At 40.1% G+C, this 13,711-nt stretch overlaps 2 long non-coding RNA genes across 2 annotated transcripts; one reads left to right on the forward strand and one right to left on the reverse strand.

Moving 5' to 3' along the window:
• The first annotated feature begins 6,146 nt into the window (after window positions 1-6,146).
• Window positions 6,147-8,560, forward strand: LOC307034727. The gene is made up of 2 exons (XR_013806972.1): window positions 6,147-6,478; window positions 8,374-8,560. It is a non-coding gene; the product is annotated as an uncharacterized lncRNA (long non-coding RNA).
• Window positions 8,561-9,213: 653 nt separating this feature from the next.
• Window positions 9,214-10,533, reverse strand: LOC307034728. The gene is made up of 2 exons (XR_013806973.1): window positions 9,534-10,533; window positions 9,214-9,313 (listed from the first exon to the last, which is right to left on the reverse strand). It is a non-coding gene; the product is annotated as an uncharacterized lncRNA (long non-coding RNA).
• Window positions 10,534-13,711: the final 3,178 nt, after the last annotated feature.

Consider the following 13,711-nt stretch of genomic DNA (forward strand, 5'->3'; position numbering starts at 1 on the left):
TTGGCTCTACATGCGGCGGAGGGACTTCTTCAATATCGCAGGTGCTGCGGTTTTGAGAGGAAGGATATTAGAAACACGTTCAGGAACCTTCAACTTTTCAACGTTTTTTGCCATGCAAATGAAATATTATGGTATGATAAGATAACAATTAAAAATGCAAAGCTCCAAACAAACAAACGCTTCCCATATTTGTATCTCATTCATAGACTGAATTGACCAATATCTGACTACAGTTAGTGTTGATCAGGATTTTGTTTATTTAATAGATAATTAATAAGATTTAGTGAAATAAAATTAAAAAAATAGCCTAGAGCATCCAAAATTGATGCTCCTTTTTTGTTTTTGCTTTAAAGGTATGTAAGTTTGAGAAACCGGCTCGAGATACACTTTTTGTTATATTCCATGGAATGCTCTTAAAATCCCGATAGCAATGAATATCTTAAGTGCTTTGACAAAACATCCATACAAAAAAATGTATCTGTGGAAGCCGTAGAAGCTACTGTAAAAAGCACGACCAAACATCTGAGCCGGCCCGGCTAAAATAACTGGATGGCCTACCTGCCTGTCAGCCTTCCATCTGTGCACAAACTTATCTCGTGCCCTCATTGGTCATGTGCACCTTTGTGTGTGTTGGAGGAGGGGCTCTGTAAGGAAGTGGCAGATTTTTTCCGGCTTTGTATATATATATTTGTTATATATAAAATCATTTCTTTGAGACAAGGGAACCGGAAGTGCAAAAATGCTGACTCATATCCAGGTTTTAGGACTCAAATATTACTTTAACAACATTTCAATCTTAATATAAAGACAGTTAATAAGTTGTTACTGTCACAAGTTTACCACTAATAGCTTTTTACTGAAAATATTTGTTGTCCTTACCCACATTTAGAATCAGTTTAAAAGAGCTGCAGCAGTTGACATTGACAACCAAATGTAAGTACTTACTATATTTTTGTTGTTGTTGTCCCTACACATTTTGTTCCAGCTTGTAGACCTATGCAGCACAGCTTATCTCCAATTGAATGCTCCTACAAGTCTGGAATCCATATTTGATTCTAAAGAAGAAAAAAAAAAATACTCTATTCTTCAAAGTGGAAAGCCTATTTATAATGGGTATGACTATTAGCAAGTAGTCTAAAAAGCATTTCATTTTCCATTGATAGCAAAGTGTTTGGACTACAGAGGTTATGAGAGAGTCATCTTACTGTGATAAGCTCCATTGGTGGTTTTGACATGCAGTGAGTCTGATTTCAGCACCATGGACAGCCACACTAAAGCTGCAGGATGGTGTGTTCACTGACACCACTCTTGGAGGCAGTGATGGTCACCAGAAGAAGAAGATGTCATTTCAAGTGACCGGCCACATTATGATATGGGCTATTGGACTTTATGTAACAGTCTGTAAGTGCCATTTTAAACTTCATTGATCTTAAGCACTTTCCCACAACACTGCAGCATAACCAGGGGGGAATGTGTCCACCTTGTTAGGTACAATGATAAACTACCTGTCCCACTGTATTTCAACTTAGAGAAAGCCGTCGTTTAGCCTCTACATTTAATAATTCAAACGTGTTGCCATTAAACATAAGGTCATGGAGTATGGTTGGACTTCAATCACTTCTCCATCATTTTTCTACAAAGGGCAATACATATGAGACTTGTTTGGTGTAAATAGATCGGGTTGTATAAAATACATTAGCTGTATTTTAATTTGAATCATAAATAAAGTATCAAGGTTTATTCATATAATGTTGATATTTTTGTTGCACAGTAAAGGACGGGGATGCGAGATAGCACATTTGTGTGTATCATTCACACACAAATTAAATTGTATTTCAAATCGAAGCTTTAATATGACAAGTTCCTTTTGAATGATTCCCTAAATTGAAGCTACTTGGTACAGTGGCAGCCCTAAAACATTCCCATTACGAGATGTTTTGGGCTGTGTGTTTTTGAAGTTTGACAAGCTGCGCATGTGTTGTCAAGTTGGTGAAGATGTTCCTTCCTTTGCATGGGTTTTGGCACATTTGTGTTTTTGTATTTGCATAGTTTTTTAAGCTGCAGCACGTTTCTCCTTATCTAAGTGTTTTGGGCTTTTGTAGCATGTTTGCATCTGTCGGCCACTGTAGCTTGGACCAGAAAACAACAAACCATATTGCTCTCCCTCCAGGTTTATGTGAGTATTGTGCTTTTTCTTATTTTTCTAAACACAACATTGCACCCTTGAAAATTGGAAGATTTTCCTGATTTGTGTTTATTTATGTTTATTTATATAGCCAGATGTCACAAATGTTACATTCGTCTCAGTGGACTTCACAGTTAGTATAGAATATCAGTATGACAATACAACACCCTCTGTCCTTAGACCCTCACATCGTACAAGGAAAAACTTCCAGAGAAAACCCACAGTTCAAAGGGAAAAATGGGAGAAACCTCAGGGAGAGCCCAGGACGGACAGACGTGCAATAGATGCCGTGTGTAAATCAAAAAGATAATACATTTTACAGCGTAGGTAGACCACATTTTTGGACATGCATGTGTCTATAATAAGAAGATGAATCCACGAGGATGTCAACAATCCTGTGGGAGCCATCAGTGAAGTATGATGAGAGTCAGGCAGGGCCACAGTGACAGGTTCAGCCACGACTCAAAGTCCAGGACTCAGATCAGGACTCAGGACTCAGGATCAGTCACGACTCAGGATCCCGGCGTAGATAGACACCAAAAAGAAATTTGGGGGAAGCTGGGTTATTCGGAACATGAGAGTACACAGGTACAGACAGACAGAAGGAAGAAGTAAGGTGTCCTCAGCATTGTGTTCTAATAGCCTTATAAAACCTGTCCTTGCCGTCATTTTCAATTGTATATTTTTTGAGGGCTTTCTGTCCTTTAACACCAATCTTCATAGTTTTTCCTTTTTTTAATTATAGTTGTTTTGGGACCATTGAATGCAGGCATAAGCAACTTCATAACACGCTGAAGGTTCGTTATCATTTTCAGTTCTTTGGCATTTCAGATATATATTTGGCGCCTGATGCCCTGGAATCTGTGGATTGAGGCACGTTTCACCTCACTGGGTCTCTGCTGTGAAGAGCAATCTCCTTTCAAAACCAAGCGTTGGTGAAGATTGAACAGATTCAGGGGCACCGCTATAACCATATCTGAATGTCAACACTGATTAGATGACCTGACTCCAATTACCCCCTTTAATAAAAGCCATTTTAAAGACCTTCATGCTCTTTCTTCAGTCCAAGACACAGAGAGAGAAGGAAGGACAAACTGTTCTTACGTAATAGTAAGCAGCGAAACTAGAAACACATATACTGCAGGGTGTTACGAAAGAAAATATATAATATACTTGCAGGCTGCAATGCCTTAATAATGATCACTTACTGGTGGTCCGTTAACCATGGGGTGTTATTAGACCCCATTTTCTGTCGAGTGCGCCTCAGTAATACTTTGCTATGCCCCAATAAAACCATCATGGGAAATAAATGTGTTATTGCAGTATTGCAAATAAGTTATCAAGCAGTGAGCGTGGGGCATGTGCTGCTGACCACAGTCTGACTGTCGGACATGGAAGCTTTGATCTGAGCCCACGGGTTTGACAGCTTTATGTTTGGGAAGTTGTTTATGACTGCAAGGCAGGGTAATGACTGAGGAGAGAAACAAAGGGAAATGATCAGTCAGGGTCACCTCTAAACACTGCCACCAGAGATGGAACCAAGTCATTGTTTCTAGAGTCACAAATAAGACTCAAGGCTTTGCTCTCAAGTCCCAAGTCAAGACTGACAAATTCCAAGTAAACACTGACAAGCCCTAACGCAAGTCTTAAGTCAAGACTGACAAGTCCCAACTAAAGTCCCAATTCAACACCTACAAGTTCCAAGTATAGTCCCAAGTCAAGACTAAAAAGAAGACTGAAATTCTTAGACAAGACCTTAGTTAGGGCTGACAAGTCTCAAGTCCAAATAGAGAGGTCCCCGGTCAAGTGTCAAGACAGTCCATACTGAAGGCAGAAAATTCAAATCCCAAGTCACACCTGACACGATACTCAAGTCTCGAGTCTCAACAGTGCTTTTTGTTGACCTCCATATCATTTCCTTAACCGGACTAAATGATCACTGCGAAAGGAAATAAATACTTTTAAAATTCCATACTGTTTACATTTTAGGCTTGGGTGACTATCTATTAATTTAAAGTCAAAAGGCTCAAGTGAAGTCACGATTCATTGGTGTTTTATTCCAAGCAAAGTCCTTTTTTTTCATGTGATTTGAGTCCAAGTCATGTGACTCAGATCCTCACATTTACTATACCTATAAGTGCATGTTCAGGGATCATAAAGTCAAAGGCTCAAATACTACTGGTGGAGTTTAGATCATACACCATATTTCCCTCTTCTGTTGTTATAATTAGTTTGTGATACTGAATAGGCTACATTTTTGTGATCTTTCTGCACTGTTGGGCCTTTTATCAATTTGATATGGGGCTGTAATGTCGCTACAGGGACTTATATCCAATAATGCAGTGTAGAGGGTTTCAAGTTTATGACCCTATTATTCCCATAAAAGTACATTTTGTATTCCAAGTTGCATATATTGATTAAGGAGTCTCTATTTTGTACACAGTAGCCATACTGTGATATTCATTTATTTACAAAGCCAACTTATTAATTTTTCTGTTTTTTAAGGATTGATGTCCTGGGGCCTCATTTATAAAGGGATATATGCTCAAAAAATGTCGTACGCCAGTTTCTACGCAATGTTTGCGATTTATAAAATACTAACATGACGGGGAAATGTGTGTCCTCCACGCAAACTCTAACCCATGCGTACGCACTAAGCACAAACACGTGAGGGACGAGAAACTGCGACACCGTTGGCAGAAGGAAGAATGGAGAGAAATATGTGGAAATAATACCATAAATAAAATGTTACCTCTCATTTATCATATATGAAGAATTCATTTTCAAACATTGATTAAAGCCAATCTTAAAATGATTAAACAAACGCCTGTTTGCGACTCCTCAGTGCACACAAAAACGTAACTTGGAGAAATAAATAAATGGATATATGTTATTTAAAACCACCTCGAATATATTGTGTTAATGTTATGAAGTGTTTTCTCATAAATGATGTGGTAAGCAGAAGGACAGAATTACGTCTAAACTGACGACGTTTTGCATTTCTATAGGTTGTAGATACGAGCATGGTTTTATATACTATCACGTTTAATCGTGTTTTATGCCGTTTGCCAAGACTTGATAAGTCGCTCGTAAAACACAGGAGGTATGGAAACTAAGAACACCATGTGTGGTAAATTGTACAGCTAATATAACACAACACATTAGTTGTATTTCCTTTAGTTGGTGGATATAGAGTTGCTGCGGGCGACACACACACACACACACACACACACACACACACACACACACACACACACACACACACACACACACACACACACACACACGCACGCACGCACGCACGCACACACACACACACACACACACACACACACACACACACACACACACACACACACACACACACACACACACACACACACACACACACACACAAACCACCAAATACAAAAACATAATTCAGATCCAGTCGTCAAGACTCTACTCCGGAGGGATTCCCCGATCATTTTTTAGAGTTTCTCATCAAGGGGGGGGGGGCTCCTGTCCCCGGTACAAACACACTGACACGCTGCCTGAGGAAGGTTAGGCTGTGTGTATTTTTTTGTCATTATCCTTTTTCGGGACCATTTATTTATTTATTTATGTTGTATGTCCAACCTTCATGCTGCTACTCTGGTTCAAACTGCATCCACCAAACAATATGAATGATCTCAACCTCCCCAAAATAACCAACATCTGACACGGTGTGAGATGTCTTTTTTTAGCTGTTCTGTCTTCATTTCCTGCGATCTTCTTCATGCAGTCAGTCAAAATGAATATTAATACGGGGTGTTTCTTTGAGGCAAATATGGGCGTTACGTGAAGCCCGAAAAAGCTGCGCCAGTTGATAGAGAGGCGAAGTCCCGCCCATCTACTTCCGACCCATGGGACCCCGGAAGCGGAAAATTATACATTGACGTCAATGGAGAGAGAAAAGTCATCTTTCGATCCCGTTTGAATTGTGCCACGAATGACACATATGATGTTTGTCAAATTAAAAGAACATTTTGCAAGTCAAAAAAATAAAAATGTGTCGTAAAACTGTGAAGTTACAATTTTTTTTGTGTGAAACCGCTCAGTGAACTACAGGTCTCTGGTCTCGCACAATACGCGTCACCATCACAAAGATGGCTGTCACGTTAGTAAATTTCACCTGTTTCTTTCAGAATGAGGCGAAAAAGTATAAAAAGAGGTGAAAATCACTACAAGTCTGGGCATGTTGAGAGCTGTACATACACGAAAGGGAGCGGTTCTGTAAGAGCCAGCATGCGGGACCGGCTTTACAAGGTTTCAGTGAGTAATATGAGTGCAATGTCTAAGGTTAATGTCAGCTAGCTAACAAGGTACACTAACGTGTTTTGTTTTAGCAACTAGTTTTCTCCTTAAGAACTTTGTGGTGTCTGTGTATGCTGTGGATAACATTAGTGTTCACAAGAACAAGATACACTCCCGTGTTTTGTTTTAGTTGCTCTTCAGATTGAAGCGGCCAGTTCTATATCGACTATATGTGTGATCTCCTTTTTACATCTCGTTGTGTCATTTGAGTTTATTTGCTGTGTGTAGATTCAAGGATTTTGGTTATCTTGTCCAGGGATGCAAACTTGTCACCTTTCGGCGAAATTCTCCGTTTTGAATCCAAAATAGGTCGTTTTTATGATTCCTGTAGATCTGCAATAAAAATATTTTTGGGGTATGGGAGGGGGTCTGGGACCCGGATTAATGTGCGGCCGCGAGCTTTTTTTTATATATTATAATGAAGCGCGAGCTGTGTGCTCGAGTCTTCCTGCCTGTCGGCTCTGCTCATGATGTATAATAAGCCTCTGCTGCTCGGCGATGATGGTCTAGCTTCAGCAGCTACATTACCTACGGTGCGTTCGTTAATATTAACTGTGCGTCCGGAGTCACTGTGGCACAGACTGGAACGCTGGTGAACAGCTGTTAGAACGGGCCGTTCAGGTGTTCAGAGTAGAGCTCCCTGTCGGAGCGGCAGAGCGTGATATGCACTGAAAAGTTTTTTTTCCCCGTCGCAATATTATCGTTGAGCTAGCTAACTAGCATACATTGTCACTATCTGCTAACGTTAGCTTTAGCCTTCGTTTTCTAATCGTTTTTTTCATAGGCTATAAACAGAGGTGGTATAAGTATATATCTTGAAATTGATTAAAAGTAGAAGTACTCAGTTCTTGTACTTGAGTAAAAGTAGAAGTACCAGAGTGTAGGAATACTCTGTTACAGTAAAAGTCCTGCATTCCAAATGTTCCTCAAGTAAAAGTAGAAAATTATTATTATCAAAATATAGTGAAAGTAGCGACAGTAAAAGTAGTCATTTTGCAGATTGGTCCATTTCAGAATAATATGATATGTTTTATAATGACTGATCATTAAAGTGTTATCAAAGCTGGTAAAGGTGCAGCTAGTTTGAATGACTTTGTATACTGCAGGCAGGGTAGCTTTTGGATTTACTCCAGGTGGAACTAAAGTCTGATTTAACACTTGATTATATTTCACATCATTCATCCACATCTGTAAAGTAACTAAAGGTATTACATACATGTAGTGGAGTAAAAGTACACCATTTACCTCTGAACTGTAGTGGAGTAGAAGTACAAAGTAGCAAAACATTGAAATACTTAAGTAAAGTACAAGTATCTCAAAATTGTGCCCAAGTATAGTACTTGTTGAGTTTATGAACTTGGTTACTTTACACCAGTGGCTATAAAGATAGAAAGACTAAGCCTTGCACAGAGGCATGAAAATACATTTTCAAAATGCTCAACAGTGCTGCCAAAATTATAAACTGACTGCTACACAATTAAAATAAATGCTTTTTATATATTTCTATTAGATGTGACTCTATGGCGTTTCTGTTAATATTAACACTGCTGCTTTAGTTGTTCTGACTGCTAAAATCCTGTTATTCCTAATTTTAAAGCCGATATTCTGTGGGGTCAGGGGGCTCGGATCCTTGTCACCTTTTTCATACCTGATGAGTTTGCATCCCTGTTGTCAATTTGTTTGGTTATCTAGGCACAGCTGTGTGTGACTCCCTCTGGTACACTGGTATGTGTTTTCCTAATGTAGAGAGCATTGATTAATTAATAAACTACACACTGACTCTAGATCCTGACCAAATCTTTATTTTTTGATCAAATGTTTTTCAAAAAAATGTATTGTATATTATATAACAGCTGCACATCACAGACCGGAGTCTCTGCTGCTGTGGACCACGATGGAGGCGATCATCCTCCCCATCCCCAAAGACCCTGCATGGCATGGAAATCTCCTCCTCCTGGAACAATTCTACACCCAGCATATGCTCCCTGTGTTGGCCAGTAGAGAGGAGGACATTTAAATAAACATACTCTTAACACCCTCGGACTCTGCGTTGTGTTTCGTATGTGTGATGGGGTGTTATGCAGAGGGGAGGAAAACAGGACACAGCAGATTGGGATTGTGGTGGAGATGCTGAGCAGTTATTTAATTGTTGCGTGTAATTATTATTATACTGCGTGCTTCTTAGTTATTCCATCTTTTGCTGTAACATGGATCTGTATGTAACTCTATATTTACTTGTTATCTACCACACTTCCTTCTACATCATACAACATCATTATACATGATAGTGTATATAGGATATATATTTATTTGTATACATATCTGTAAATTGTATAATTTTATTTTTCGTATTTGGGATTTCTCTTTTGTCCACTCAAATACACTTGGCCCTTTCTCTTTTCCATGTGGAAAATGGCAGCTGCATATTCTGCTTTTCTCATCTGCTCCCTGTCTGCTCATCTACGATGAGAAAATTATATAATTAATTACTAATAATCATTTAAACCTGTTATTACCAATATTTCACAAATTCTTCATGTAAACTTAAGAGTACAGCTGTATGTTGAGTATGTCAACTTTGCTTGGTTCATCTTACTGGGGGGCAGCTACATGGATGTCAGTGCAGTCCACAATAATTTTGCAGCTGAAAGCAGAATGAATTTATTATTGACTCAGAATGAAGCACAACTTCATGTCATACAATACATTGACTTTATTTGTAATTGTGTAAAAAAATATGAATATTGATTAGCAAGCAGGACCTGCAGGAACAGAGAATGGTGATGGATGGAGCTGGGAAGAGAGAAGAATAAAGAAAACAGATCAACTTTATTATCGGATATTAAAAATTCAATTTCAAAACAAGTTGCCGCTCCTACAGTTTTCTAGTATGTAAAGATGATTTCACATGACCAATGCAAAATATCACACTCAATACATGTGTGTCTCTGGGGGGTGCATTGTGCCTTTGATGTATATAAATAATATACCATAACCAAATACTATTACGTACAGTGGAAATCAGGTTGCCAGAGCAGGTCAGTCCAGTGTGCTTGTTCCTCAGGGTCTCAGCAGTTACAGGTGAGGTAAAGAAAATAAAAGAGAAAAAGGTCAGTAACAACACTTTAAAGTAACAACACTGAATAATTATCTCTTTTAATAATTTTCTCTCAGTAATCACTCAACTACTGTCTTTCCAACAAACAGATTGACTCACTCTCACTATCATCACAATGAAACACGTCCAGAAGAATGTCATGCAAAGCTGCCTGCCTTCCTTCCTTCGACTCTCCCTGAACTGCCTGATCTTTTAATGGTCAATGTTAACCATTTGTGCAGATAGCATTAAGTAGAAAAGATCGCTGATACTAATGTGGGGTTAGCCTACCTCCCGCCCCCTTAGCACCTGGTGGAGGGGGCGATAGGCTACTCTTCAAATGTTTCACAAAATACTTACCATCATGACTACTCTTACTGTTTAACATTTTGGTTTACTTCATGTTAAGGCTAATACAAATGACAAGGCTAAGTAATGTAATATAATGCTAACTAACATGCTCGCTACTAGCTAGGTAGCTAACTTGACTATGTTCCATGCAAAACATGTATATTACCTGATATGTTTGGTCCAACGACTCCTGGTCCTTTCATCAGACGGGAAGCGATAGAACGAGCAAGTGGTATGATCTCTTTTGTGATTACAACCTCGTACAAAGCACACAGGCATCTTGTAAAAGTGAATTTATTGGAGCAATCTCTTATATTTATTGGAGGGAATAAATCAGTCTTCTTCTTCCTCTTTGCTTTGCGAGTCACAACCAGTCTTGGAGCATTATCGCCTATGACATCACTTACGCGACCCAGAATGCATTTGGGATTTGTAGTCTTTCTAGTTGCGTATTATTCATAGTCTTATATTTCAGCAGTTTTACGACAAACTGTTACTTTTTTTGCATGGAAATGATTGTTTAAGATTGACAAACATCATATGTGTCATTCGTGGCACAATTCAAACGGGATCAAAAGATAACTTTTCTCTCTCCATTGACTTCTATGTATAATTTTCCGCTTCCGGGGTCCCATGGAGGCTCCCGGAAGGGGAGGGACTTCGCCTCTCTATTGTGATTTATAAAGGGAAACCGGCGTAGGACGTGCCGCACGCAAGTCCTAGGCCGGTACGCAGTGTTTTATAAATCGGAAAATGTCTGTGCCTATTTATTTGTTTTGTCCTACGTAAGCAACCTTCCCACGTGAATCCTACGCAAGGCTTTATAAATAGGCGCGTTCACACCAAGTAATTTTCCCACAAAGGTTCCTGAGAACTACGATTTAGTTGCGTTCACGCCAAAAAGTCCCAGGAACTAAATTAGTTCTAGAGAACCTTTTGTATGGGCTCAGAACAGTCTCATAATACACACATGCACACAGAAGGATTCACACTTGTATTTCATGATCCGCAAAAGGATTCACACCTGTATTTTCGGATCCACACTTGTGTTTTTCAATGCACACACAAATGTGTTCCGTTTCATATACATGTAAATAAAATCCAAATACAGAAAAAAGTTTTACATATGTATTTTTGATCCACACATATTTGTTTTCTGTTTAAAACCTCTGAACCTGCAAACACAAACCGCTTTCTGTGCATGGATCGCTGTGCATTCGTGTGTGGGTTTTTTGAAACTCCCCTGACGCTCACCCGATTCATACTTGTATTTTTTTCTATCTATAGCCAATCAGATGTCTCCTCAATTCTAAGCGAATCACATGAGCGCGCCCCCACGAGGGTAGATTTCTTGCGTTCATGACGTAGCGCTTCATGTACGCATTTTGCGCAGTCCGGAGCTGACAGGTCCATGGAGCCTGCCTGCAGGCGCTAATCTCAGGACACCTCCACTCTCAGTACATTGCCACTTTCCGAACAGGAAATGCACGCAAACACAAGCCTTTACATTATTAAGGTACAGCGCCACTTTCCGAACCATTGATGAATGCTTGTGTGTACACAAAAACGTCAGGCAAAACCGTTTTAAATGTGTGTTTCCTGTATGGCGAATACAGCTGCTTTATTTATGTCTGTATGAAGTTGTTGTGAGTGTGGAGGGAGTAGCTACAGGTTAGCTTAGCCTAATCGATCAGTGCACTACGAAGCTAGTGCTAGACAGTGAACTGTCAACGGTGGGGGGGGGGGGGGGGGGGGACCCCGCCGGTCATTATCGGCCAATATTCACTCTAAATAGTTTGATCGGTGCTCTCTATAAAGGCCGATCCGGAGAGCTGGATCTGATCAATATGGACATAAACGCGAGTGAAGTATAACCGGACGCGAGAGAGAGATCAGATCAGCTGCTGAGTCTGACGGAGACACGCAGCTCTGCATGATCACCTGAAGCTCCGCCCTCTGTTTAGCGAGCTGACCGGACTGCGCAAAATGCGTATATGAAGTGTCATGAACGCAAGAAATCATACCCTCGTGGGGGCACGCTCATGTGATTGGCTTAGACTGGAGGAGACATCTGATTGGCTATAGATGAGAGAAATTACGAATAGAGAGGCGAAGTCCCTCCCCTTCCGGGAGCCTCCATGGGACCCCGGAAGCGGAAAATTATACATTGAATTCAATGGAGAGAGAAAACGTATCTTTTGATCCCGTTTGAATTGTGCCACGAATGACACATATGATGTTTGTCAATTTAAAAGAACATTTTGCAAGTCAAATTTTTTTAAATGTGTCGTAAAACTGTGAAGTAACACATTTTTTTGTGTTAAGCCGCTCAGTGAACTACATGTCTCTGGTCCCGCACAATACGCGTCACCAACACAAAGATGACCGTCACGTTGGAACATTTCACCTCATTCTTTCAGAATGAGAATAAAAGTATAAAACGAGGTGAAAATCACTACAAGTCTGGGCACGTTGAGAGCTGTACATACACGAAAGGGGAGTTAGTCGGTTCTGTAAGAGCCAGCATGCGGGACCGGCTTTACAAGGTTTCGGTGAGTAATATGAGCGCAATGTTTAAGGTTAATGTCAGTCAATAAGGAGGAGAATGAAAAAGAAGATGATGAACCACAGACCCGGCCTATAATGACTGCAGTGTGCAGGGCTGTGTTAATGTATGTTACTGTTATCAATAGCATTAGTTGACTGAGAAAACCGTCAAGAAAAAAAGTTTAGCGATGTTACGAGTCGACTAGCATAATATGAACCACGGCTGTGATTGACAACCTGGACAGCCAGTCAGAAGCTAGAATGCCAACCTAGAGAGCCAATCAGAACCTAGAACGGGTGTACTGTATACGGGTGTGTATGCTGTGGATAACATTAGTGTTCACAAGAACAAGGTACACTCCCGTGTTTTGTTTTAGTTGCTCTTCAGATTGAAGCGGCCAGTTTTATATCGACTATATGTGTGATCTCCTTTTTACATCTCGTTGTGTCATTTGAGTTTATTTTCTGTGTGTAGATTCAAGGATTTTGGTTATCTTGTCAATTTGTTTGGTTATCTAGGCACAGCTGTGTGTGACTCCCTCTGGTACACTGGTATGTTTTCCTAATGTAGAGAGCATTGATTAATTCATAAACTACACACTGAGTCTAGACCCTGACCAAATCCTTTTTTGTTGATCAAATGTTTTTCAAAAATGTAATACACATTTAAAAAAATACAATGTACAATCACAACCAATACAACACAAATTACAAAAAATTCAGAAAAAACAAACAACAACAATCAGACAAGAGGACAAAACTATGGAAAAAATAAAATCTCCCACCCCCAGATCTGGACCATCCTTGTATTGCTCATTCAATCTATTATAGCATGTTAACAAACATGGTACTTACTTTATTTGTACAGATCGACATGGGAGAGGATGGCGCGATGCAGAGCGCTGTCTGTGGTTGTGCACGGGGGATGTACAAATGCAGCCACGCTGCAGCATTGGCAATATTTGCCATGTTGCAGATCAGCTCCACAGAAATTGAGTGCCAGTGGAGGAAGCCTGGCACTTCAAAAGTAGTCCAGCCGGTGTCTCAACTCTACCAACAGCAAGAGGAGACATACAACCCACTGGCCAGAGACATCGCCACTGAGGAAGTAGACTTGTTCAGGTCTCCACTGAGGGGTGCAGCGTGGCATGGCATGGCATGGCTTTTGTCACCTGAGCCAGAGCTGCAGCCTCAAC

The sequence above is a fragment of the Notothenia rossii genome (genome assembly GCF_949606895.1).
Source record: "Notothenia rossii genome assembly, chromosome: 4".
Taxonomy (NCBI): domain Eukaryota; kingdom Metazoa; phylum Chordata; class Actinopteri; order Perciformes; family Nototheniidae; genus Notothenia; species Notothenia rossii.